The sequence below is a fragment of the Moschus berezovskii genome, chromosome 13 (assembly GCF_049115385.1).
Source record: "Moschus berezovskii isolate FMDL1 chromosome 13, NW_MosBer_1.0, whole genome shotgun sequence".
Classification (NCBI taxonomy): Eukaryota; Metazoa; Chordata; class Mammalia; order Artiodactyla; family Moschidae; genus Moschus; species Moschus berezovskii.
The window spans coordinates 52,537,158-52,562,943 of NC_142472.1; positions in this window are offsets into that span (position 1 = coordinate 52,537,158).

A 25,786-nucleotide genomic window follows, 5' to 3' on the forward strand; every position below is an offset into this window, starting at 1 on the left:
AACTGTGAGAGCATTTTTTGAAAACCCTGCGTGTTTGTGAGTGTGAGTAGAGAAAGAGGTGGGAGAAAAAGGAATAGACGAGAAAAGGGAAGGAAGGAGGGGTGAAGAAGAAAAGAGAGTGCGGGGAGAAGCAAGGGCAGTTTCGGCAGGCAAACCAGAGTCAGATGTTCATAGTCAGCAATGGATTTCTTTGTATTTTTGAACATTTTCTAATAGGCGTGTAATATGACAGCCAGAGAGAAAAAGCTTTTAAAATGTGAAAGGACATCAGATTAATAAGGAACAAAAGGGAGCCGTGGCGGGGGGCGGGGGGCAGGCGGTTCTGTGGTCAGGGGCACTGGCCCACGGGGGCAGCAGCTGTACAGCGAGTGGGCACAGGAGTCCAGGACCCCAAGTGAGGGGCAACCTGAGGGGCCACGCGGAGCAGCAGAGGCACCAAAAGTCACGCCTCACCTGCTGCGGGTTCTCCAAGGTGCCCACAGGGATGTGGATTTCCCTCGAAAGAGTCAGGCGAGTCTTCATTTCATGCTACTCGTGCCCTCGAATGGTGGCCATGGGTCTCAGTAATGACGCTGTGGTGCCATTGGTCACACCAAATAGATGCTTTCCCCTTCTCAATGCTGTGAAGTCCAGTGGAAATTTATATCAAGAAAAAGCACAAATGTACCCTTGAAATTACCATCCAAACACCAGCTCAAACACAAGCGGCCCTCGGCAGGAGGGTGAATCTTATCAGCAAAGGTGAGAAGTGTGGATAGAACAGACAGGGAGCTTTGGGGAAAACAGAACTCTGTCCTGGACTGACAGAGGCTTTTGAAGAGAAAGCAGAACTGGGGGATTTGAAAAGTCAAAGTTCATCCCCAGCTTTCCTCCCTGGAGTTCTGTGACTCTTTCATCCTTCTCCGGGGGAAGCATTCTCCGGGGCTCAGATTTTGTAAGTGACTTTATTTATTTATTTTTGGCTGTGCTGGGTCTTGTTGCTGCACATGGGCTTTCTCTAGTTCTGGTGAGTGGGGGCTACCATTCGTCGTGGTGCTCAGGCTTATTTTGGTGGCTTCTCTTGTTGCAGAGCACAGGCTCTAGGGCAGGCAGGCTTCAGGAGTTGTGGTGCATGGGCTTAGTTGCTCTTCTTCATGTGAGATCTTCTGGGACCAGGGATCGAGCTCATGCCCCCTGCACTGGCAAGCGGATTCTTAACCACTAGACCACCAAGGACGTCCCATAAGTGACTATTTGAGAGAGTTGAATAGAATCAATCGTCTCTCTGTGTGTCTCCAGCAGAATCCTACCAGCACCATGCCAGGAATTCTACACACTGCACGTTCTCCTAGAGAGAGTTTACAGAGGGAGGGCTGAGAACCTGCCGTCAGCAGCACTTTTCCAGACACGTGAGTTGCAAAAAAGCAGAATCATCTGAAAACGAAGCGCATGAGCTGACAGCAGGAGCAAACGGAAAGTCACTTATCTCTCCTTTAGAGAGCAGGTTGGTACCTTAGAGTGAACCGAGTGTAGTCTTCTTAAATGTTAATGCAGTGGGGACACACATGTCACTTAGTAAAAAGGCTTGGCCAGGAAATGGAAAGATCGTAAATCAGGAGAAATTATCTTGTCAGAGGCACAGTGCTCTGATGCAGTACTCCTAGGTTCCTTTAAATCTTTTTTTCTTTTATTATAAAACTGCTGCCCCACTGGGAGACTCCAGGGCAAATCCGATGTTTCGCTTCATGACTGAGCCTGGTTTTGTATATAGTTTATAAAGGGTGAAAATAAATATCTTTGGGTTCACTCAGCTATTCATCCTTCCTGAATTGCATGAAAGTCGGAAATGCTGTAATTCACTGTCCATTCGCCAGGATCCACTGTTCTGAGCCACTGGAGATGCAAAAACACTACAGCAATTTGCCAATTTTAAAAGAGACCTTGTAGTTAGTGATCCAGGTCCATGATCAGATAGAATGACTACCCCAAAATGAGATGGACCTCAGAAGGAAAAGTTGCTAAATGGTTGCAACGGAAATGCAAAGTCTGAGCATATTTCAGATATATCCCTGAGGACAGCAGAAAGTCTGGCCCAAATGCTCTTTGAGGTCTGGTTGACTTCTCTTCTGCTAAATGGTGGTGGAAAGAGGCCACGTCACAGAGAAGCAAGAGTAGCTTTGGCTTAGTGGCCAGGAGACTGTAAGAGAGGTTTCTTTTAAACACTTTGAACTTTTTTAAATGTTACAATTTTAAGAAAAGCCTAGCTGCTTTAAGAACCAGAGTCTAGAACATTAAAATACAGGACAGACATACAGAGAAGGAGCCAGGCTGTGGTTGTAGTACTTACTGGACTGCGTGAACACACAAACCGTGCTTGTTACAATGCAGCTTCCTGGGTCTTTCCCTGTACCAATAAATCAACATCTAGGACATGGGATTTGATTTCTATTAGTCACCCTACCAGAATTTTACACACTATAAAGTTTGACAACCACCCTCTAAGAACTTCATGGAATTCCTAGTTTCTTCTCATAAGCAACTTAATATTCCAATGAGCCAAGAGTGAAACACAAACCAGATACTAAATTTTTCTCTTCTTTCTTAACTGTTACAACCTCTGCTTCCTGGGTGTTTTCTCTCATGCAGTTCTAACTCTTCCTTCTTCTCTTGGCTTCTTTAAACCACCGTCCTAACTCTTGATAGTCTTCCCTATAAACATGTTAATTTCTCCGGCCAATCACGTTTGGTCTGACTCATGGTCCTTCCTGGTGGTTCATGCATCTTGTCATAGAAAAAATTTCATGAGAGACAAAGTGATAGATTTGTTTCTCAAAGAAGTGGATTTATTTAGAGAGATATACCTTGCACAGAGTGTAGATTATTTCAGAAAGTGAGAGGCCTCAACACTATTTTAAAACTTCTGCCTCTCATTGGCTCACCTACTTTGAAAATCTAAACCACAACCTTATCATTCAGGTAATATTGATTAGAATCATTCATAGCTGTATGCAACAGCAAGGAAGTAATAAAAGTCTACTGGGGATGAGATAAACAAGTGAAGCAAACACCTAATGCTTTTACTCTTCCCAGAGGGCCTAAGCATCCCCTTCCTAAAATTGCCTCCCTTCTAGGACTGCCCGGTGCCCCAAACACCGCAGGACTATGATTTCGTGCTTGAGAAAAGGCACAGTCTCTAAAGATCTCTTTAAAAAGGTCAGTATTGGAGAAGCAACTTCCAGAATAGTGGGGTAAGGACCTTCAAAGACTTCCATAAAAACACTAAGAAATGGACAAATTTGTCCAAAACTCCCTTTTTAGAAGACTGCAAATAGAAAGATCGCAATTTCTGAAGTATTTATTCAAGGAGTATGACTGAATCTCAGTAGGAGCAGTGAGCTCTGTGGCGTCTCAGCTTGTCTTGTCCCCATCCAACCTCACCTCCACGGTAGCCTTGGGAGCTAACAGCCACAAGAAAACCTAGCAGAAGAATGGTGTCATGGAAGCTCCGTGAAAGGCTCCATTCTCTGGGTCTGTATATATTCAACCTCATTCAAAGCAACTTTGGCACAAGAAGCTATATCCCCAGGGCGTGTATCAAACACAAACTGTGGCAAGTGTTTAACATGGTGGCCGCTTGGGGTGGTGAAACCACTGAGATTAACAAGAAGCTGAACCAAAAAATGAAAATTCTGGGAAATGTGATGTCTACAGGGGGCTTTGTAAAGCTGTGACATGTTATGGAGAATCTAAAAGGACACACGCATGTGTGGGGCTGTGTGTTTGTCACAGCAGGGTCCTAGAAGGTTTAATCACTCACCTCTGGCTGACAGACTGTGTACAGGCAGGGAGAGATGGCTAGGGTAGAGATGTAAACCGTCTGCAGGAGTACTGAAACCATGACCCAACATACAGAGAGCTCCTTATAAAAAGCCTGGAGATAGTCCTTCAATGTGTTTAAGAAATCGACAGGAATCAAGCTAAGCAGAGACTCAGCAGGACTTGGCAACTGGGTTTCATACTTTTTATACTTTTTTCTCACAAACTGTGTGCAAGCTCAGCTTCCTCCCACCTTCACTTGACTTCTCCACTGGAAATCAGTCAGATCTCTTGGTTTTAGGGTGGTCAAAATCATTTGAAACCTGACCATGACAACTCTTGAACTGACCACCAACAGGCCTTAGATGATCAGAAATTCACCTCCAGCTAAAGAACTGTGGACTGCATTTCTTCCCATAAGAAAAATAAGCCAGCAGTTTCCATGAAGTTTGACAGGAAGGAGATATTCCTTCAATGCATTTAAGAAATTGATAGGAACCAAGCTAAGCAGAGAATCCGAAGGACTTGGTGACTGATCAGATGGGGATGAGGTAGGAGGTGTCAGAGGGCTGGGGGTCGCGTCAGGGTACAGAAAGCACTCGGAGTCCCGGAACCCACTGCTAGCCGGCCTACGGCTGCTGCACATGATAAGAAGCACAGAGAAGGATGCAGACTCCCTTCCTGGGCATTCCAGCAACCATAAGGTATCCTTGTGAGCAACTCCTCCATCACCCGTGCGCCAGCTCCACGCCCCCATGGTTTCTCAAAAGCAGCCGAACTGCACGCCTCCTTATTGTACCTGGGTGCCTGGTGCTCTGTTCCCTTGTTTCCACCCACATCCTACCACTGAATTGAAATCGTTCCCTCCTTTCTTCTTTCATCCAGCATGTTGCTAAGTTACAGAGACAATTAGGAACAGGTCTGTGAGCTCATTACAATTCCAGGCACGGTTCTTCCCCCCCACCATCCTTTCTTCTCTCTCTCTTTCTTCCTCCCTCCCTCTACCCCCACCCCACCCCTTCTCTCTCTCTCTTTCCAAGAAGCAGGAGGAGTGGGAGAAAGATGTTTCTTAAATGGAAATCAACCAGAACCTTCAGTTTTCTGAGCAGGCAACCCAAGTGGTGGGCACGGTGCTATGGACTCTTGTAAACTGCACTGATGACCCCACGTTGCAGTGGAAACCCCTGAAATACTTTATCAGATCCCAGCCCCACTTTACAGAAAGTGTCAGGAAGTTATGTGTACTCGGGACAAGGCTGCTGGGTCAGAGAGGAGGGTGGGGCGGCCAGGAGAGGAGCAGTTAGAACTTAATAAAGCTCTAAAGCAGTGAGTAGAAGCAGTCTGTAGCCCAAGCATCAGCACTGGGCTGAATTTGGTTTTTCAAGCCAGGAAGCGACTCTCGAATTCCCAAGCAGCCTGTGCCGGAGAGATCAGAGAGAAGCAGAGTTTTAATCCACTCTGATTAATGAGCGAGCCCCCTGATACCTGGGATATCATTCTTCGAGCAGACGACGAGAGCAGCAGGTCACCGTCATCCCCCAAGGCTGGCGCCAACCTTGGCTGCTCGGTCCCGGAGGGCCAGGCGCCCTTGGCCCAGTCAGGCATATTCCGCTTTGACCCTATTGCATGCTTGTGTGGTCCGGGGCTCTCGCTGCCTGGGGAGGCAGAGCTGAGCTGGCACCTGGGCCAGGTACCCTTTGTCAGATGCCGGGAGCTGTCGCCTGCCCCCGGGTCTCCTGCTGGGCGCCTGTCTCTGTCTTGTTCCTTGGAAACTCTCCATCTGCTGGCACAGAACTTGCTCGGTCCCCAGATCATTCACTGATGCCTTTCTCTCTTTGGACTGGAAGCGCCCTGAGGCTGAAGAAACTGCCTCATCAGTCTTGGCAGCTGTAACATCTCTTATCAAACAGATTAGTTTTCACTCTCAAGTAGAAGCTGTAATTTTGGGCCCACCTTCATTCGGAGGCTTGCAATCATTAGGCATTTAGATTTATTCTCTGAAGCCCTGACAACAAATTGTATGAAAATGCTATTCTTATAAATTAAAGAGGTCTCCAGAAAAGACAGCCTTTCCATACTGAGACCACTGATCAGTTAAAAAAAAAATTTTTTTATTGACATCTAGTTAATGTACAATATTTTATACGTGTCAGGTGTACCAACAGACAAAATTGGTTCACAATTTTTAAAGGCTGAGACATTTTTAGTTTAAGTGCTGTTGCATTTATGTGAGAATAATGCAAAGATCTCAGTTTTATTTCCACTTTTCTAAAAATATTCAGTCACTCAGCCATATCTGACTCTTTGCCACCCCATGGTCTAGTCATAGCCCATCAGGCTTCTCTGTCCATGGAATTCTCCAGACAAGAATACTGGAGTGGGTAGCCATTCCGTTCTTCGGGGGATCTTTCTGATCCAGGGATGAAACCAGTTCTCTTGCATTACAGGCAGATTCTTTACCAGGGAAGCCTATTGCAGTTGAGCATAAAAATGTCCATGGCTCTCTGAGCACCCACTATGCTGGGCAAAACTCTGCCAAGGTTGTTGGCCATCTCAAGGTGAATTCTTTATCAATGTAGCCACTCCCTAATAACAGCTAGTCAAGCTATTTCAATAAAACAGATCTAGCACATCACTAATTCCTGGTTTTCAAATCACACTGAGCCCAGCACCAGGGACTAATATCAGCTCAAATCCTGCCCTGTGGAGGGAGAGCTGCATGTCCCGGAGGAGGAACTCAGCCTTTCTGTATGTCTGTCCTCACCTGTCAGCTGATACGGGTGCATGCCTCGCAAACAAAACTGCAGGTATTTTGGATCCTGCACACGAAGTAGCTGCCACGGAGCTTGGCAGACAGCAGGTGCTCGACGAATGGCAGTGACCTTAAGATTGTTACTGTTCTAGATGCCGACCCAATAATGTGCAAATGGTGGGGCTGGCTGAGGGCGCTGTGGTGGCGCTTGGTGAAGACAGATGAGCACAAAACCTCTGACCCATTAATCCCAGTGAGCACCAGCCCTGGCATGAGGCCAGGTGATCTAGGAGTGTTCGTGGCCAGCAACCTGGGGTTTACCTGGGGAATGGCTGAGAAGCAGAAAAAGGAAGAAGCTGGGGTGCTGTGGGGCTGTGTTAACATAGCAAACACAGCATGCTATTTTCTAAGAATTAAGTCACAGGATGAGATTCACAGCACAATACTAATGATGTTGACTGAAACTGTCTACATACATGGAACTGCTGCTGCTGCTAAGTCGCTTCAGTTGTGTTCAACTCTGTGCGACCCCATAGATGGCAGCCCACCAGGATCCCCTGTCCCCGGGATTCTCCAGGCAAGAACACTGGAGTGGGTTGCCATTTCCTTCTCCAATGCATGAAAGTGAAAAGTGAAAGTGAAGTCGCTCAGTCGTGTCCGACTCTTCGCGACCCCATGGACTGCAGCCTACCAGGTTCCTCCGCCCATGGGATTTTCCAGGCAAGAGTACTGGAGTGGGATGCTATCGCCTTCTACAATACATGGAACAACACCCTATTTTTCCTTTTTTTCCCCTATTTTTCAAAGATATGTCTAATGACGTGTGCTGAGCACGCTGGAGAGGAGAGGTTGCTTACAGGATGGAAAAGAAGGGTTCATGGGAGGGGACCGGGGATAAAGTAGAACAAAACAATAAAATAAAACAAGAGACGGGTCTTATACAGAAGATTAGTGAACTTTATATGACTAACGCATTCCTTAACTTCATGTCCAAAAAAAAAACACAAAAACACAGTGGTGTCTACTGTATGGATAGACTCACTTGAAACAGGTCAAATCCTCATGCCAACCGGTCCAACGGCAAGAGCAGAATGGAGTACATTGAGAGGAACTGATGTTTTCATTCATTTTAGTATCACAGTACTTAGCACAGCACCAAGGCTATAATAGACAGGAAAAAATGAGTAAAACCAAATTTATTCCTCTTCATGAAGAACCAGGACTTTCCCTCCTTAACTTCCTGGGGGCTGACAGATGACAGAGGAGTGTTGGAGAACTGAAGGGGGCGGCAAGGATGTTTCCAGGAGACACTCGGAGGGGTGCTGGAGCTGGCAATCCAGACCTCAAGAGGCTGGTCTACTCTCTGGAGGGAGACAAGACTTACAGGCATGAGACCAGTCAATACAGCCCGCCAGAGCACAAAGCAAAGCGCAAAGCTGACCAGTGCCTTGGGCCCTGAGCCCCACAGAAACCAGATGATGACTCTGGCTCCTTGGCATGTGTTGCATGGTACACAGTAAACGGTATACCAGTACATGGTACGTGGTACACAGTATATGGAAATGGTTCATGGTACATTGTACAAGCTGCCTCCCAGTGTGATTGATGCTCTGTGACATCAAGGTCGTCGGCCAAATCCCAGACCTAATTGCTAATTTGAGGGGCAGCTCCCCTCTGAGATGACATATGGCTCATCAAAGCTAATGGATCCCAGGGCCTACGGGGCTCAAATCCCCAGGTGCTGATGCACACAGCAACCCTGACTTCCCCTCCTGCCCCGCTCCGCATCTGCAGGGTGACAGTGGGCCTCTGAGGCATTTTACACAATTTGAGGCAGTGAGGAGGCATGCCACGGCAGTGAGGTGAGTGACTGGGGTTGAGCAGCATGTCTAATCCTTCGCCTTAGTTTCTGATAAGGTACCTAATTAATCTTGTCACCGCCCATTTATCCCACAGCAGAAAGCTTTCCAATCTGTTGCAAGGCCCCAAGTTGTTTGCTCATAACAATAAAACTTACCAGGGTGAGTAATAGAATCTTATTCTAGGTGCTTCAGTCAAAGGAGGGAGATGGGTAGAGGGCAAAGGTAAACTTGGTGCTAAAAGGATTTTGGATTTAGATCCAAAACTTGAAGGTAAGGAACACAAGAAGCAAGATTTTCAGAATTCTCAATCTTCTTCAGTCTGGTGTTAATGAATATTTTAATTCAATTACTTCTACTTCTGGTGTCATTTCTGTTTTGGAGACAGTGGTGTCTATAGATCAATCCTGAAACAAGAAAAGCTGTTGGGTCTTCATCCAAATGTTTTAGCATCTTCAGAGAGATGCTGGTTGGGATACAGGTTGATTTTGTGATTTATCATAATCTTGGGCCTGTGAACATCCCCAAGAAACACCATCCTCACCAGAGAGTCAGAAGCAGAGACCAGGAGAGCACTGGCCTCCATGCCTGGTAGGAATGACCTCCCCTCTGACCCTCAGGAGTTCCCCAGGATCAGACACCTGCATGTCTTACTGAGTCTCAAGTCAGGATGATCGGTTAAACCTTCTAGACAAGACTCCCTGAGAACAATCAGCAAAGATAGTTCAGCCAGAGTTCTGCAGATGGAAACGTCCAGACCAGGAACCCCTGCTTCTCTCTAACCCCTTCTGTATCACGAGGCCAGAGTAACCTTCTCACATCGTAACTGGATCACGTCACCCCCCCTCCCCAGCTCACCTCTGTTTAAAACCCCTCCACAGTCCCAGTGACCTTGGTGTAAAGACAGAACCGCCCAGTGGATCAGAGGCTTAGACGGCTGGTCCGTGTCTGTACCTGCAGCCTCACAGCGCCCCACACAGTTGCTGCTTCTACGTGTCTCACGCGTGGCGAGCACACCTGCATGCTTCCTCACGCCTCAAGACCTCTGCACACAGTGTCCTCACTCTTCCACGGCCTCTGCTCATCCCGCAGTTGTCAAGGAAATATCACTTCCTCCAAGAAGCCCTCCCCAATTCTCTGGCTACATCAAACCCAATGACAGGCTCACAGCACTCAGCACCACACTCAGAGCACTTGCTAGTTGTGACTTTACACTCACTGGGTGTCAACAGGATTGGCTCTCCTACAGGACTGTAAACGCCAGAAGGCAGAGACTGTGTCTGTCAAGTCGTGTCCCCAGAATCCGGAGCAGTGAGGATACGGGAGGTATTTATTTATTTAACAATTGCCTCGATGGATGAATGAACGAATGAGCAAACCAGGGCTGAGACTGGACTTGGGGAAGAACTGGGAACGCTATGTAGCAGTCACAGGACTGCGGATTTGGGAATACACCTTCACAGACTAGGGCAACAGCTATTTCTAAGCACACCTTCTGGGAGATGGCGATCTGGATGGGCAGAACCGAGAAGGACAGTGATTTACTTCCTAGGGTCTCCCGCCCACTGGGCCCTGGCTGGAGCCTCACACAGGTCGTTTCTGAGGCTGCGAGTGCCAGTCTGAAGGTGCCCTGGCTACAGTCTTGGCTCCATCACTTACCGGAAGTGATTCTCTAGGCAAATCACCAAAGTGCTGGCTTCCTTTCCTCGTTTGTAAAACCGGGTCATAACAGCACCTGCTTCAGCCCGTGACTGTGACTGTGAGGTGTGAGTGAGTGAGCACAGAGTTCTCACAGTGACATTTCTCACACAGTAAACATGAAGAACAGCACAGCTATCATTATCAACATCCCTGTTTCAAACAGAAGGAAACTGGGGCTCAGAAATTTCCGTCAGTTGGTTTAAGGCCCCACAGATCATAGAGGCCGATAAGACCTCAGACTGAGGTGTGCTGGTCCAAAGTCCTTGCTCTCAGGACCCTGTTGGCTGAGGTGCTGGCTGCACTGAGCCTCCGGGCGGAGGGTTTTTGTGTCTGCAGATGGGCCGGTGTAGACAGTGAGCGCAGCAGCAAGCCGGGGTCCAGGTGGGCAGGCAGCCAGCACGGTTGTGGCCATAAGGGCCCAAACCCAGTCTAAGCCCTGGGACCAGGTGATGGGACCAGGAAGCACCACCGAAAGTGACAACGGCTAGGAGCAGCTTGCAATTAGTGGGGGATGGGCAAGGTGGTTGGGGACATGGAGCCAGGCGCTAGAGGTCTTTGGGTCAAGGTTGGGATTCTCCCTGAGCCTGTGCTGGGCCTAGCCCCATGGCAGGGGGACTGTGGGAGCAACTGAGGGGTTAGAGACTGATGGCCCCAGATCAGTGGCCACACAGCGGTGGGGCCACCTCCTGAGGCCCCAAGCCAAGGATGAGTGGGGCGGGGAGGGCTGCAAACCTGATCCCCCATATTGGACTGGGCACTGCACTTTGCTGGAGAAACAGCAGAGCATTTGAAATCCGACAACACAGTACATCCCGGGCCTCCCAGTGCAAATCCACTTTCCACATTCTCTTCTTTTGTTTCAGTAAGAACATGCTTACTTGTCAAATCAAGAGTCCCAGTTTGGGCTCAGAAAAGTGGGTCCCTGTAACTATGGTCCAGCTCTATCATAAATTAAACCGGCTCTTGTGGACTGGGACTGGGATCCTAATTCTTATTTCTACTTCCTGTGGGAAAAGTCATTTCAAGTTCCAAAGAACTTTTGGGCAGTGCCTACCCACTGGAAAAATTCACTTGCTGTTATTAAGTTCAACTGTAATGACATTGTGTTCTTCCTCGACATAATTCCACTTTATCCACAAGGGATGGTACTTTAACAGAAAACAGCCATGGTGAAAACTGTGGCTTGACAAAGAACCCAGGGTCCCCTCAACAATGTCTGAATTAAAGGGAAAGAGTTGCTGTTTTATAACCGGAAAGCTAATCGTTCTTAAGAACAGAGCGAGGTTAACAGGGGTCACTGCCTTGATGGCCCACCAGGAAGCCAGTCCTTGAGAACCAGAGGGGTCTGGTCTTCACTTCAGGGGAACCGCACTTGAACTCTGCACTCAGCCTGCCTTCCGCTTGATGTCTATTGCCCTTCTGGGGGTAAGCAACTTCCCTTTGATGACGCGTCACCTCCTGGATTTTCCAATTTCTTGTGAACAGAATTCTTCCCTCTGTGACCATTCTCCAACTCCTGTCCCACTGAGTTACCCCTAGATTAGTTCTTGCTGTTACACTCACTGCAGCAACTGTGAGCAACCAGAGTCACAAGGCCAGATATGACCTTCAATTATAAAGCCCCAGGTTCTGCTGGTTTGTTTATCAGTCACTCACTCATGTCCGACCCTTGACCCCATGGACTGCAGCATGCGAGGCCTCCTTGTCCATCACCAACTCCCGGAATTTACTCAAACTCATGTCCATTTGAGTCCATGGTGCCATCCAACCATCTCATCCTCTGTCAGCCCCTTCTCCTCCCGCCTTCAATCTTTCCCAGCATCAGAGTCTTTTCACATGTCAGTTCTCTCCATCAGGTGGCCAAAGTATTGGAGTCTCAGCTTCAGCATCAGTCCTTCCGATGAATATTCAGGAATGATTTCCTTTTTTTTTTTGATGGAGCAAAGGTGTTTAATGATTTTTCTGAGTATATATAGACTGTAGTATAAGAAATTTATTTCGTCAATGATAAAGATCAGAAAACCAAATGGACAGTAACTGTTACCAAGGGAACAAGGGATAATAATGGTCACAGGGTCAAAAGACAATCCATATCTCAAGAAAGGGGGTAGAGACTAAGCAGTTTTATCATAAAGAGAATGTTTACTAAAGGAGACTCAAGCCTGTCTCACACAATGGCCTCAGTTCCTTGGAGTAGTGTGCTACTCCACTTGAAAAGAAACAAAGGACTTGTGAGAAACAGCACATAGGAATCCTCCTGTTAAATACTCCCTGACAATAATACTCAAAGCTGTGACTTATTACAATGAAAGGATACAAAATAAAAGTAAATTAATAAAAGGAAAAGGCATATGGTTTGAAGTATAGTGGAAACTAAGTATTAATACAAGGTTCTAAAGTCCACTCCCATTGGACTCATCTAATTTATCCACCAAAAACTATGATGACATGCATGAAGTGTTGTCTACCAGGAAAGCTCACTAGAGTTATCAGTGCCCAGGGTATTTTTTGTCCAGCTGTTAATTTTAGGAATGATTTCCTTTAGAATGGACTGGTTGGATCTCCTTGCAGTCCAAGGGACTCTCGAGAGTCTTCTCCAGCACCACAGTTCAAAAGCATCAATTCTTCAGCACTCAGCTTTCTTTATAGTCCAACTCCCATATCCATACATGACCACTGGAAAAACCATAGCTTTGACTAGACAGACCTTCGTTGGCAAAGTAATGTCTCTGCTTTTTAAAATGCTGTCTAGGTTGGTCACAACTTTTCTTCCAAGGAGCAAGCATCTTTTAATTTCATGGCTGCAGTCACCATCTGCAGTGATTTTGGAGCCCCAAAATACAAAGTCAGCCACTGTTTCCCCATCTATTCCCCATGAAGTGATGGGACCAGATGCCATGATCTTCGTTTTCTGAATGTTGAGTTTTAAGCCAATTTTTTCACTGTCCTCTTTCACTTTCATCAATAGGCTTTTTAGTTCTTCTTCACTTTCTGCTCTAAGGATGGTGTCATCTGCATATCTGAGGTTATTGATATTTCTCCCAGCAATCTTGATTCCAGCTTGTGCTTCATCCAGCCCAGCATTTCTCATGATGTACTCTGCATATAAGTTAATAAGTAGGGTGACAATATACAGCCTTGATGTACTCCTTTCCCGATTTGGAATCAATCTGTTGTTTCATGTTCATTTCTAACTGTAGCTTCCTGACCTGCATACAGATTTCTCAAGAGGCGGGTCAGGTGGTCTGGGATTCCCATCTCTTTCAGAATTTTCCACAGTTTGTTGTGATCCACACAGTCAAAGGCCTTGGCATAGTCAATAAAGCAGAAATAGATGTTTTTCTGAAACTCTTGCTTTTTCAATGATCCAACGGATGTTGGCAATTTGATCTCTGGTGCCTCTGCCTTTTCTAAAACCTGCTTGAACATCTGGAAGTTCACGATTCACATATTGCTGAAGTCTGGCTTGGAGAATTTTGAGCATGACTTTACTAGCGTGTGAGATGAGTGCAATTGTGTGGTAGTTTGAGCATTCTTTGGCATTGCCTTTCTTTGGGATTGGAATGAAAACTGATCTTTTCCAGTCCTGTGGCCACTGATGAGTTTTCCAAATTTGCTGGCATACTGAGTGCAACACTTTCACAGCATCATCTTTCAGGATTTGAAATAGTTCAACTGGAATTCTATCACCTCCACTAGCTGGCTTTAGGTGAGTGATCACACCATCGTGATTATCTGGGTCATGAAGATCTTTTTTGTATAACTCTTCCATGTATTCTTGCCACCTCTTCTTGGTATCTTCTGCTTCTGTTAGGTCCATACCAATTCTGTCCTTTATTGTGCCCATCTTTGCATGAAATGTGGTTTGTATCTCTAATTTTCTTGAAGAGATCGCTAGTCTTTCCCATTCTGTTGTTTTCCTCTATTTCTTTGCACTGATCACTGAGGAAGGCTTTCTTATCTCTCCTTGCTATTCTTTGGAACTCTGCATTCAAATGGGTATATCTTTCCTTTTCTCCTTTGCTTTTCACTTCTCTTCTTTTCACAGCTGTTTGTAAGGCCTCCTCAGACAGCCATTTTGCTTTTTTGCATTTGTTTTTCTTGGGGATGGTCTTGATCCTTGTCTCCTGTACAATGTCCCGAACCTCCGTCCATAGTTCTTCAGGCACTCTGTCAGGTCTAGTCCCTTAAATATATTTCTCACTTCCACTGTATAATCGTAAGGGATTTTATTTAGGTCATACCTGAATGGTCTAGTTGTTTTCCCTACTTTCTTCAATTTAAGTCTGAATTTGGCAATAAGGAGTGCATGATATGAGCCACAGTCAGCGCCTGGTCTTGTTTTTGCTGACTATATAGAGCTTCTCTGTATTTGGCTGCAAAGAATATAGACGATCTGATTTCGGTGTTGACCATCTGGTGATGCCCATGTGTAGAGTCTTCTCTTGTGTTGCTAGAAGAGGGTGTTTGCTATGACCAGTGCGTTCTCTTGGCAAAACTCTTTTCACTGCCTTGTTCTGTACTCCAAGGCCAAATTTGCCTGTCATTCCAGGTGTTTCTTGACTTCCTACTTTTGCATTCCAGTCCCCTATAATGAAAAGGACATCTTTCTGGGGTGTTAGTTCTAGATGGTCTTGTAAGTCTTCATAGAACTGTTCAGCTTCAGCTTCTTCAGCGTTACTGGTCGGGGCATAGACTTGGATTACTGTGATACTGAATGGTTTGCCTTGGAAATGAACAGAGATCATTCTGTCGTTTTTGAGATTGCATCCAAGTATTGCATTTCGAGCTCTTTTGTTGACTATGACGGCTATTCCATTTCTTCTAAGGGATTCCTGCTGACAGTAGTAGATATAATGGTCATCTGAGTTACATTCACCCATTCCAGTGCATTTTAATTCACTGATTCCTAAAATGTCAACGTTTACGCCTACCATCTCCTGTTTGACCACTTCCAATTTGCCTTGATTCATGGACCTAACATTCCAGGTTCCTATACAATATTGCTCTTTACAGCATCGAACCTTACTTCTATCACCAGTCACATCCACAGCTGGCTGTTGTTTTTGCTCTGGCTCTATCCCTTCATTCTTTCTGGAGTTATTTCTCCACTGATCTCCAGTAGCATATTGGGCATCTACCGACCTGGGGAGTTCATCTTTCAGTGTCATAACTTTTTGCCTTTTCATGATGTTCTTGGGGTTCTCAAGGCAAGAATACTGAAATGGTTTGCCAGTCCCTTCTCCAATGGACCACATTCTGTCAGACCTCTGTCTTGGGTGGCCCTACACGTCATGGCTCAGAGTTTCATTGAATTAGACAAGGCTGTGGTCCTTCTGATCAGATTGGTTAGTTTTCTGTGATTGTGGTTTTCAGTCTGTCTGCCCTCTGATGGAGAAGGATAAGAGGCTTATGGAAGCTTCTTCTTTTTTTTTTGCATTTATGAATACTTTTATTCAAAAAGTCTTCCCCAAATAGGGAGCTCTAACTGATGCATTGTTTGTTGCTTACTTGCTCAGTTGTGTCCAATACTTTTGTGACCCCCATAGACTACAGATGAACAGGCTCCTCTGTCCATGGAATTTTTCCAGCAAGAATATTAGAGTAGGTTGCCATTTCCTTTTCCTTGTGGAAGAGGCTTGATGGGAGAGACTGACTGAGGTTTATATATATATATATATATATATATATATTCTCCATTAACAAGGAGTTTTGTTTCACCTCTTGCACAAATGATATTGCAACAAGAATAAAGACACAAAAAGAAAAAGACACAAAAACGTAACATACATAAACTCAACTTTCCTTTGGAACACCCACCTCCCTCATCCTGGCCCAACTGCAGACCTGGATGTAACTGGCTTTCATCTATTGATCAGGGATGGAGCACCCACATGGCCCGAGGTGGTCACTCTGCCCAGGAGAAGTTTGGTCTGCACAGTTTATAATCAGTGTGGCTCTTGTATTTCATGAAACTTTAATGAGGAAAATGGGGCAGATTATTCCCAATGGGATGGACCTACTCCTTGTCTGTGAAGCAGGCAAGCTTTGCACTATGTTCATTGCCAACTCCTTATGTTTCTGTTCTGGGTGTGATACAAAACCGATATTGATAGAACACCTGGATTCCTAGCCCTGACTTACAACGTAAAATCCTAATGGCTAATGTATTGGGATCATAATTTTCAACCTCGCTGCATTAACTACAGTTCAGTTACACACCACATCTGTGCCAATTCTACTGCTGCTGCTGCTAAGTTTCTTTAGTCATGTCCGACTCTGTGCAACCGCATAGATGGCAGCCCACCAGGCTCCCCTGTCCCTGGGATTCAAATCACTAAAACACATAACATTCTAGGATTCCACTTTTGTACTTAGGGATCTCTGAGAACTTTCCAGAAAGTAAAACGTACATCAATGGTGCTTATTATCTTAATGAATTCCAAAGTAAACATTTACTCTATTTTACACATAGAAAAACACATTTGTATGAGACAGAAAAAGCTCATGGTCAGCGTTGCTTGGACAGCTAGACAGGGTCAGAAGGTCTTAGAGTAAATGTAGTGTTTGCTGCCGTATTATCTCTTAGTTTTAGGTACTTTTTTCTATTCTAGTCTATTTTAGACCCCAAGTTTTCAATAGAAAGTCTTTCCTCTGCAGGGAAAACCTCTCTTTCACAGGGAAAGGATGTCAATTAAGGGAGAAAGAAAGGTGGTAAATGACTGTGAGGACCTGCTTTCCTTCCCATCTGGCAGTGACCTGTGAGACCCAGAGCAGCCCCGGGATCAGCGGCAGAGCCGAGAGGCTCCGGTCCAGGAAACCTCCTGCAGGCGAGATGAAAACCTTCACTCATTTCAACTCCAGCTGAAATTACAGACAGTCTCCACGTTTCTTTGAACTAAATACTTAACTTTTACAAAGCTGGATAAACAACTTTGTCATGACTTTTCCAGTTCCATAAAGTAGAATCGATGCCAGCATCACAGCTAATCTGATCAGCAAACTCTGGTATCAGAATATCACGCGGTCATTAGAAACTGGAGAATATTTTAGCCATTATACTTAACTCTTGAGTTGATTTAGCCTCAGTTTAGAATTGAGTATAAACTGGCTCAGTGGGACGAGTTCTCCTTTATTAACATTTATTTTCCTTTCAATTATATTATTGTAAGATTCTAAGTTGCCAGAGACCCACTTATGGTCCATCTATTGTCTTCCATTTAGTGACTCTGCACCTACAATTTTACAGTCAAAGTCCTAGTGCTGGGGTGTAAACAGTAGGAAACAAGCACAGTCTTATCCTTTCTTGGAGCTTACATTTTATCAGGAGACTGGTCGTGAACAGAAAGTTGAAGAATGGTAAAAAGGTAGGGAGTAAAAGGTCTAGGCAAGGATTTAATACAGGGGCAGTGATGAAGAATAATCTCACAGTCAGGAAAGGCCTTCAACTCAGGTGTAAATGGTAAGAAGGAATCAGCTGTCAGACAGAGGTCAGAGGGATGCATCCCAAATCAGGAGAAGCCCACAGAGCAACGGTCACTGTGACGCTCCGAGGAAGGGACCATTGCCCGCGGCAGTGCATTTAGAGTCAGAGGCTGCAGACCGGAGGATCTCGACTCACAGCCAGGCTGGGGCACTTGAACCTCAGTTCCACTGCCAGATTCAAGCAGCCACGACCAAGTTCCCTTACACTTATGAGGCTTCCTTCGTTCCCTCCATACGTGGTTTTTATTACTCACATAATGCAACACAGCTTTGGTGCCGAAGAGCATGATTACCTGCAGAACCTCAACATGAACTATCGGTACGTGTCTGCACACCCAGCTCAGAACGGAGGTCTATTACACCGAAAGCAAAACCAAGCGCCTCCAGAATAAAGGTAAAACCTGGGACCGAACACTGCAATAAATCAGAAGTGGAGCCTCATGCTCATACTTAACTCTTCCCAGATGAAAAGAAGTATCACCACAACACATCTAACTGTGCTCATTTATATATAAAACACATTTCACACATCACAAGAGACCTTCCATTATAATGCACAAATGATATTCCCAGACGAGCATCAGCGACACCTCCTGTCTATCCTGGTTGCTATCGTATAATGCTATAGATGATGCACTGTGCAGTTCTCGCTGGTACAATATGGATAATAATAGTGCCCAACCCATAGGCTGGCTGCCAGGTTTAAAGGGATTCATATATGTCAGAGCAGTATCTTACACAGACAGTGCTGTATAAGGGATAGTCATTATGTTTAGTACTAAAAGTGCTAGGTATATACACCCCTGTTCACAGCAGCTGGAAGGTGGAAGCAACCTAGATGTCCACTGATGGATGACTGGATAAACACAATGTGTGTCCAGACAACGGTGCAGCCACAATGGAGAACTGTATGGAGGCGCCTTAGAAAACTAAATGCACAGCTACCATGTGAGCCAGCAATTGCACTTCTGGGCACATATCCAGACAAAACTCTAATCCAAAAAGATACATGAACCCCAGTGTTCATTCACAATAGCCAAGACACAGAAACAACCTAAATGCCCATCAACAGAGAAATGGATAAAGAAGACATGGTACAGATGTACAGCGAAATATTGCTCGGTCATGAAATCAAAATGCCATCTGTAGCAACATGGATGCACTTAGAGATTATCATATTGTGAAGTGAAGAACGTCTGAAAGAGAAAGACAAATACCATATGAAACCACTTGCCTGTAGAATCTAAAATACGACAAATGAACCTATCTATGAAACGGAAAACAACTCACAGACGTAGAGAACAGACTTGTGGTTGCCACGGGGTGTGGGGTGGGGGAGGGATGGACTGGGAGTTTGAGATTAGCAGATGCAAGCTATTATATACACGATGGATAAATAACAAGATCCTACTGTACAGCATAGGGAACTATATTCAATATCCTGTGATAAAGCATAATGGAAAAGAATTTGAAAAACAATATATATGTGTGTAACTGAGTCACCTTGCTGTATAGCAGAAATTAACACAATATTGTAAATCAAGTATATTTCAATTTAAAAAAAGGAAAGAAGATACTGTAGCCATGAAATAAGAATAGGATGCATTTTTAAAAGAAATAAACCATTTGAGAATATAAAAAATGCTTTACAATTGGTAGTAAAAAAGAAGGCTGAGTTTTCAGTTTCCAGGCTAAACCAAGTCTGGAATTTGGGAGATGGTTTGGTTTGGATGTGGGAGCTGGGGAGCCATTTGTGCGTCGGGTTTAACGCTAGATGAGACAGTCAAGGATGAAATCTTGGGTGACGCTTAAAGAAGATGGTGAAAGAAAAGGAGCCAGTGACAGACACTGAGGAGGAGGCATGGAAGGCTGGAGAAGAACCTGGACCAAAGCGAGGCCGGGGAGAAGACTTCTGAGCCGCTAAGAGCATCATGGCACAGAGGCGTGTGGAGAGGGAGAAAGAAGCGTCTCTGGTTTCACACACAGACCCCTGGTAACATTCCAGCGTGTGGTTTTAACAGAAGCTCGGGAACGGGAGCCAGAAGCAGTGGACTGAACGGTGCAGGAGTGGGAGGTTCAGGGGGGCGGGGCACAGTCTACGTGACCCTGTGATGAAGCCCGGATGTAACAGGGCAGCTGACGTCTGCCCCAAGGGCACCCAGGGCGGAGGCGGCCCTGCGCGAGGGTCAGTCTGAGCCTCCATCACGCTGTGCCAGGCCTTGCACAGGCTTGCTTGTCGATTTCCCTTTCTGTGTCTCCCTCCATCTTATCCGCTATCTTTTCAAAGCTTCATTCAATTTATCCAGGCATGAAGATTCTAAGACCGTCTCGATCCAGAATAGTTCTGAAAAAGGGTGCTTGCTTAAACAGGGACAATGGTTTTTGACAGTGGTTCAGGGACTTTTAAAAAAAATAAATTCGCATCAGTGACTCTAGATGTTTCGTCTTGTTTTTTTTCTAGAGTTAGTCACGGCCGCTTCTTGTGATTCTGAGAAAACATTTACCATGTGACAAAGAATAACTTTTCCCCTCACGTACTTCTGTGTTCAACTTTAGTTTCTGCAATTCACTCTTACTATCCTTGATTGGATATGCATACTTCTTTTATTTTCTATAAACAAAATGAGAAAAGGACATATGAGTTGAATTATTAATATAGCAGGCCCATGTTGCCAACTAACTCTGCCAACAAAATCATCACTAACGTGCTGCAACCAACTGCAGATCCTCATATCTTTAAGTCCTCTGGCTACTGGAGCCCCAGGGACAGCTGTTAATAAAAGTGTGCGCAGAGAGGACCCTTTTGCTCAAAAATTCTTTAAAGCCTCACAATGTTAAAACTTTTGCCAACACAAAAACAGAGCCAACAGTCTTCTGTAAAGAAGGCAAAGTGGATGATGATGCCAAGAACCTCCTCCTCACTCCCGCTGTCACACATGGACAACAAAACATATCAGCGGCAAGGATGCCATCTTGGACCCAGCACAGTGCCTGCTCAGACGCACGGGGATGAGCTCCAGGCCCCCAAGTCAGACCAAGGTTCACATCCTGGCTCCATCTCAAAGAAGCAATTGAGCACGTGGGGTGAGGCCATGCCGTGCTCAGTCGTGTCTGGCTCTTTGTGACCCTGTGGACTGTAGCCCACCAGGCGCCTCTGTCCACGGGATTCTCCAGGCATGAATACTGGAGTGGGTTGCCATGCCCTCCTCCAGGGCATCTTCTTGACCCAGAGATCAAACCCACATCTCCTTGCATTGGCAGGCAGATTCTTTACCACTGGGCCACCTGGGAAGCCAGTGGGGTGAGGCACTTCCATTCTACGGCTTAGGGCTCTGGGGAACCAGACCCACTTCAGAGACTTCTGAAGACTGATCATGGCAGCACAGGCACAGGCTTTCTCTAGAGCCCTGCACAGTAGCGGAGGTGGCATTACTGTTATTGTCCTCGGGTATGTGAGTACATCATGAGGAACGTTGGGCTGGAAGAAGCACAAGCTGGAATCAAGATTGCTGGGAGAAATATCAATAACCTCAGATATGCAGATGACACTACCCTTATGGCAGAAAGTGAAGAGGAACTCAAAAGCCTCTTGATGAAAGTGAAAGAGGAGAGTGAAAAGGTTGGCTTGAAGCTCAACATTCAGAAAACAAAGATCATGGCATCTGGTCCCATCACTTCATGGGAAATAGATGGAAAGACAGTGGAAACAGTGTCAGACTTTATATTTTTGGGCTCCAAAATCACTGCGGATGCTGATTGCAGCCATGAAATTAAAAGACGCTTGCTCCTTGGAAGGAAAGTTATGACCAACCTTGATAGTATATTAAAAAGCAGAGACATTACTTTGCCAACCAAGGTCAGTATAGTCAAGGCAGTGGTTTTTCCCGTGGTCATGTATGGATGTGAGAGTTGGACTGTGAAGAAAGCTGATCGCCGAAGAATCGATGCTTTTGAACTGTGGTGTTGGAGAAGACTCTTGAGAGTCCCTTATACTGCAAGGAGATCCAACCAGTCCATTCTAAAGGAGATCAATCCTGGATGTTCATTGGAGGGACTGATGCTAAAGCTGAAACTGCAATACTTTGGCCACCTCATGCGACGAGTTGACTCACTGGAAAAGACTCTGATGCTGGGAAAGGTTGGGGGCGGGAGGAGAAGGGGACGACAGAGAATGAGATGGCTGGATGGCATCACCGACTCTGTGGACATGAGTTTGAGTGAACTCCGGGAGTTGGTGATGGACAGGGAGGCCTGGCGTGCTGTGATTCATGGGGTCGCAGAGAGTCGGACACGACTGAGCGACTGAACTGAACTGAACTGAACTGATGTCCACTGAAGCTCTTGAGAGAAGACTGAAAGCTGGCTGCTGTTGCATCGGTTCTGCCATCTGCCGTCTGCCTTCCCACCCTCTGTGCCACGTATCTAGGTGAGCTCTAGGTTCCCATGAGGCTCCAGATATGCAGACTTCCTTCTAGAAAGGAATGATTCTGCCACGTTCAGGCGGTTCACAAGGGGGTAAGGCGCTGGTTGAAAACCCCACACAATACCATGCATTTCTAGTTTGACTTCTATCCTCTCATCACTAAGGAGGTAGTGTCTTCAGCCAGGTGTGGCTCCCCTGGCCTGGGAGGATGTTCTGTTTCCCCATTATCCAATTCTGTGTTACCTGCTCACACTCCTCCATACCCATGCTGCTCTGAATGGTCAGGGGAGCTTTGTGTGGTTTCCTGGGGGCAGACTTGCTTCAGGGCTACAGGGGACATTATTCCCAGAGCTCCAATCTTGCTTCCTTCTCTCTGTCTCTGCACAGACCTGGGGGTGGGGATGAAATCCAGGGTGACTGGCCATCCTCCAGTGCCCGCTGTTGTCTCCCACCCCACCCCGCCCGCACCCGCTCTGGAGCTCGGCACATGGACGATCTTGGACATCACCCCTGACTACACACCCACTGGGGCCTGATCACCTCCTAAAAAAGTTCTTTCCTGCACAGCTGTCATTGAATATTTTATGTCCTGGGTGCATTATTGGACAACCCACTGAGAGGTATAGCATCCTGGAGTTTTACTACCGAATGATTTACTAGCTTTGTCAGTCATGAAGTTATATAATATGATGAAGTTCTGCAATACAATGCAGGGGTCAGTAGTGCTGGGGCAGGACTATGAGAGCCCAGATCAGGACACTCTTAGGTGCTCTTGGCTGAAGGCTGGCTTGGTTTTCCTTCTTTGTTTCCCATGGTACCCACAGGGCCACGTCACTCAGTGTCTTCCCATACGTGTCTGTCTTCTCTGCTAACATGATCTTCAAGATGGGTGGACAAGGTGTGTTTTACTCACTACGTTCTCACCGGCACTTCTCCAGTGCCCGGTCTGAAGTGCTGGTTGGTATTGGACAGACAGATGGATGGATGGACAGATATGGGTAGATGGATGGTTGAATGGATGGATGGATGGATGGATGGATGGATGTCCTGCGATTCAGCATGGTGTTTGGGGTGAGGAATACACTGTGGGGTCTGATGTGGGGGCCTAGAGATCACTCTGCCCTGGCATAACTGACTCGGCACAAAGAGATGTTGGGATCATCACAAAGGGATCTTAGGTAAATGATTCTCTATTTTAGTAAAACTGGCAAAGATAGTACAGGGGTTTCCTACGCGTCCCTTACCCACCCTCCCCTCTTGTTGGCACGTTACACGTGTCACCCCACCATCAAGGGTACTTGTCACGACTACATGACTGAGGTGGGTGCCAGCTGTGACCTGAGCCCCATGTGGATTTAGACACAGCCATCAACCACCCTTCCCTGTGTCCCAGGCCCCCAACCTGATGCCACACTGCATGAAGCTGTCACCTCTCCTTGATGTCCTCTGATTAGGGATAGTTTCTCGGGCTTTTCTTATTTTTCATGACAGTTTTTAAAAAGAATTGTGAAGTACTTTATAAAAATTTCCTCCAATTTGAGTTTGATGCCTTTCTCATTATTAGACTGGGCTTGGATCTGGGGGAATTCTTGCACCAGGGGTACACACATCCTCATGGCATCACTGGTGACATCAGCCATCCTCCCCTGACTCAGGCGGCACTGCCAGGTTTCTCCGCTGTGAGTTACTCTTTTCCTTTTGATTTAATTGCAATGCTTTATATCCAAATGTCATTCAGTCACTAAATCATGAGATGCAGGCTTGATGGAACCATGAGACATAGCCATTTTCAGCAGTTTCTGTTGCTTTTATGCTGATGTGCTATGAGCTTGAGAACTTACTCAGTTTTCTGGGATAGAAAACTAGGTTGACTCACAGGAGAAGACGTCTGGAGGTGGACCCAGTGCAGCTGACAAGCAGGTGCAGGAGAGACCAGGAGAGGAAGTGCCGGGAGGGTGGAGGTCGTGACGGAGGAGTGGAGACCCTCAGCTCTGGGAGTGGCCACGGGAGGCCCTGGGAGTGGAGGAGTGCAACCTGGGATGTCAGGAAGTGTTCCAGATGCTGGGATGTCGCCTGCGGGAGGGGGTGACAGGGACACCAATGCGGATCAGCAATAAAGAGGGGCAGGCAGCTTCCTGACCCCACGATGGGCCATGGGGAGTGGGTTTCTGTTCTGATTTATTTCACAAAATGTGAAACCAAAGTCGAGGATGCTGACCCCTCTTCCTGCCCCCGAGGTTCAGGGGGCTTTGAGGCAGCATTCTCCTGGGTGACAGCTGGGGTTCAGTCCAGGCGAGGAGGTGGGGGAGCGTCTAGTGGTGATGTAGGCACTGTGTCTTCTTGCAGCCAGAGCACAGAGGGCAGGACAGATCGCCCGGGAGGAAGGCACACGGGTGCTGGGCCGGTGCAGAGGAAGTTCACATCAGCTCAGGGTCAAGACCAGAGCATAGCAGTAAGCCAGAGGGCTGGTATCTTGGGCTCAAGTCCAGAGTGACTGCGGCTCATGGGCTCCTCCCATGAATATTTATGGGTGCATCCTTTGCTCCTCATGGTGGCTTGACAACAAGGATGCAGACGTGACCAGCACAAGGTCCCTACCACGTGGAACTGCCTTCACCTGTCTTGCCAGATACTCGGAGGAATGTGCTTATTCTCAGCTTCACTTCTAGAACAAAGCCACCAAAACACACAGGCACAGGTAATGATCTTCTAAGCACTAAGTATGCACAACTCAGAAGATGAGTCACTAACAGAAGCCAGCTTTCCATTCACGCAGGTACACACGTGACCAGGTATTCTCCACCTGCATCCGGACACTCCCAGCTCTGAGTGGACAACAGTGAATGGCCAGCTAACACTGCCACCTCCACGGAGCTGATGCACAGGACAGGAGGACAGGGAGCCACGGGAGGGCGTGGGAGGAGGACACAGAGGGAAGCTGGCACCTGCCACTTCAATTCTAAAGGGGTAACTCTCCCTTTGTTGATATATCCATGTTTGAAAAATCCTGGTAAATTCCTACATTGTGGCCCACACGATAATCCATTCCTGAAAGGGTTCTGGTTCCCAGCCAGGTCTCAAATAAGCTATGAAGAAACTGAAGGGATTGTTTTGGTCTTTTTAAAAAATTCTTGTCTGGGTCTGGATGGCTGAGTTACCAGCCCCCAGATATTACAAACATGAGACCAAAGCATTGCCCTAATCGTGTCTGCCGGGCTCCAGAGCTCCCAGGCAAGACAGAGCCGGCAGAGAGGGTGACGGCAGGCAGGGACCTCCCCTGGCCTCTCGGGGACATCAGTCCTGCAGGTGTATGCTCCTCGACACCTGGTGGCCGTGGAGAGAAGTACCTGCTCTAGCCACCCTACAGCAAGCAGGTCCAGTAGGCGCTAAGGTGGCAAGCTGGCTGACCCTCCTCATGAGTCCAGGGTGGAAACTGCCCAGTCTCACAGCTCCAGTGAGTGGAGCTGGGGTTTTGTCTCATGGATCATTTCTACCTGGACACTAACATGCAGCAGGTCCAGGCAAATCACCCACGAACCATGAGTGCTGAGAGGGAGTTCCAGCGGCTCATGGTTCACTAGGCATTTACATCTAAATGCAGTGACTTTCCAAATTCTATCCTTCATCTTTTATCAATCATGGCAGTGTTTTAGGAAAAGAAAACACAATTAAAACTTACACTCCAGCCTCAAAGAAAAACAGGTCAAGACAGTCTCGGAGGAAGCGTCTCAGGTAGGGCCCTACCTTTGAAACCCTCTGTAAACTTAACTC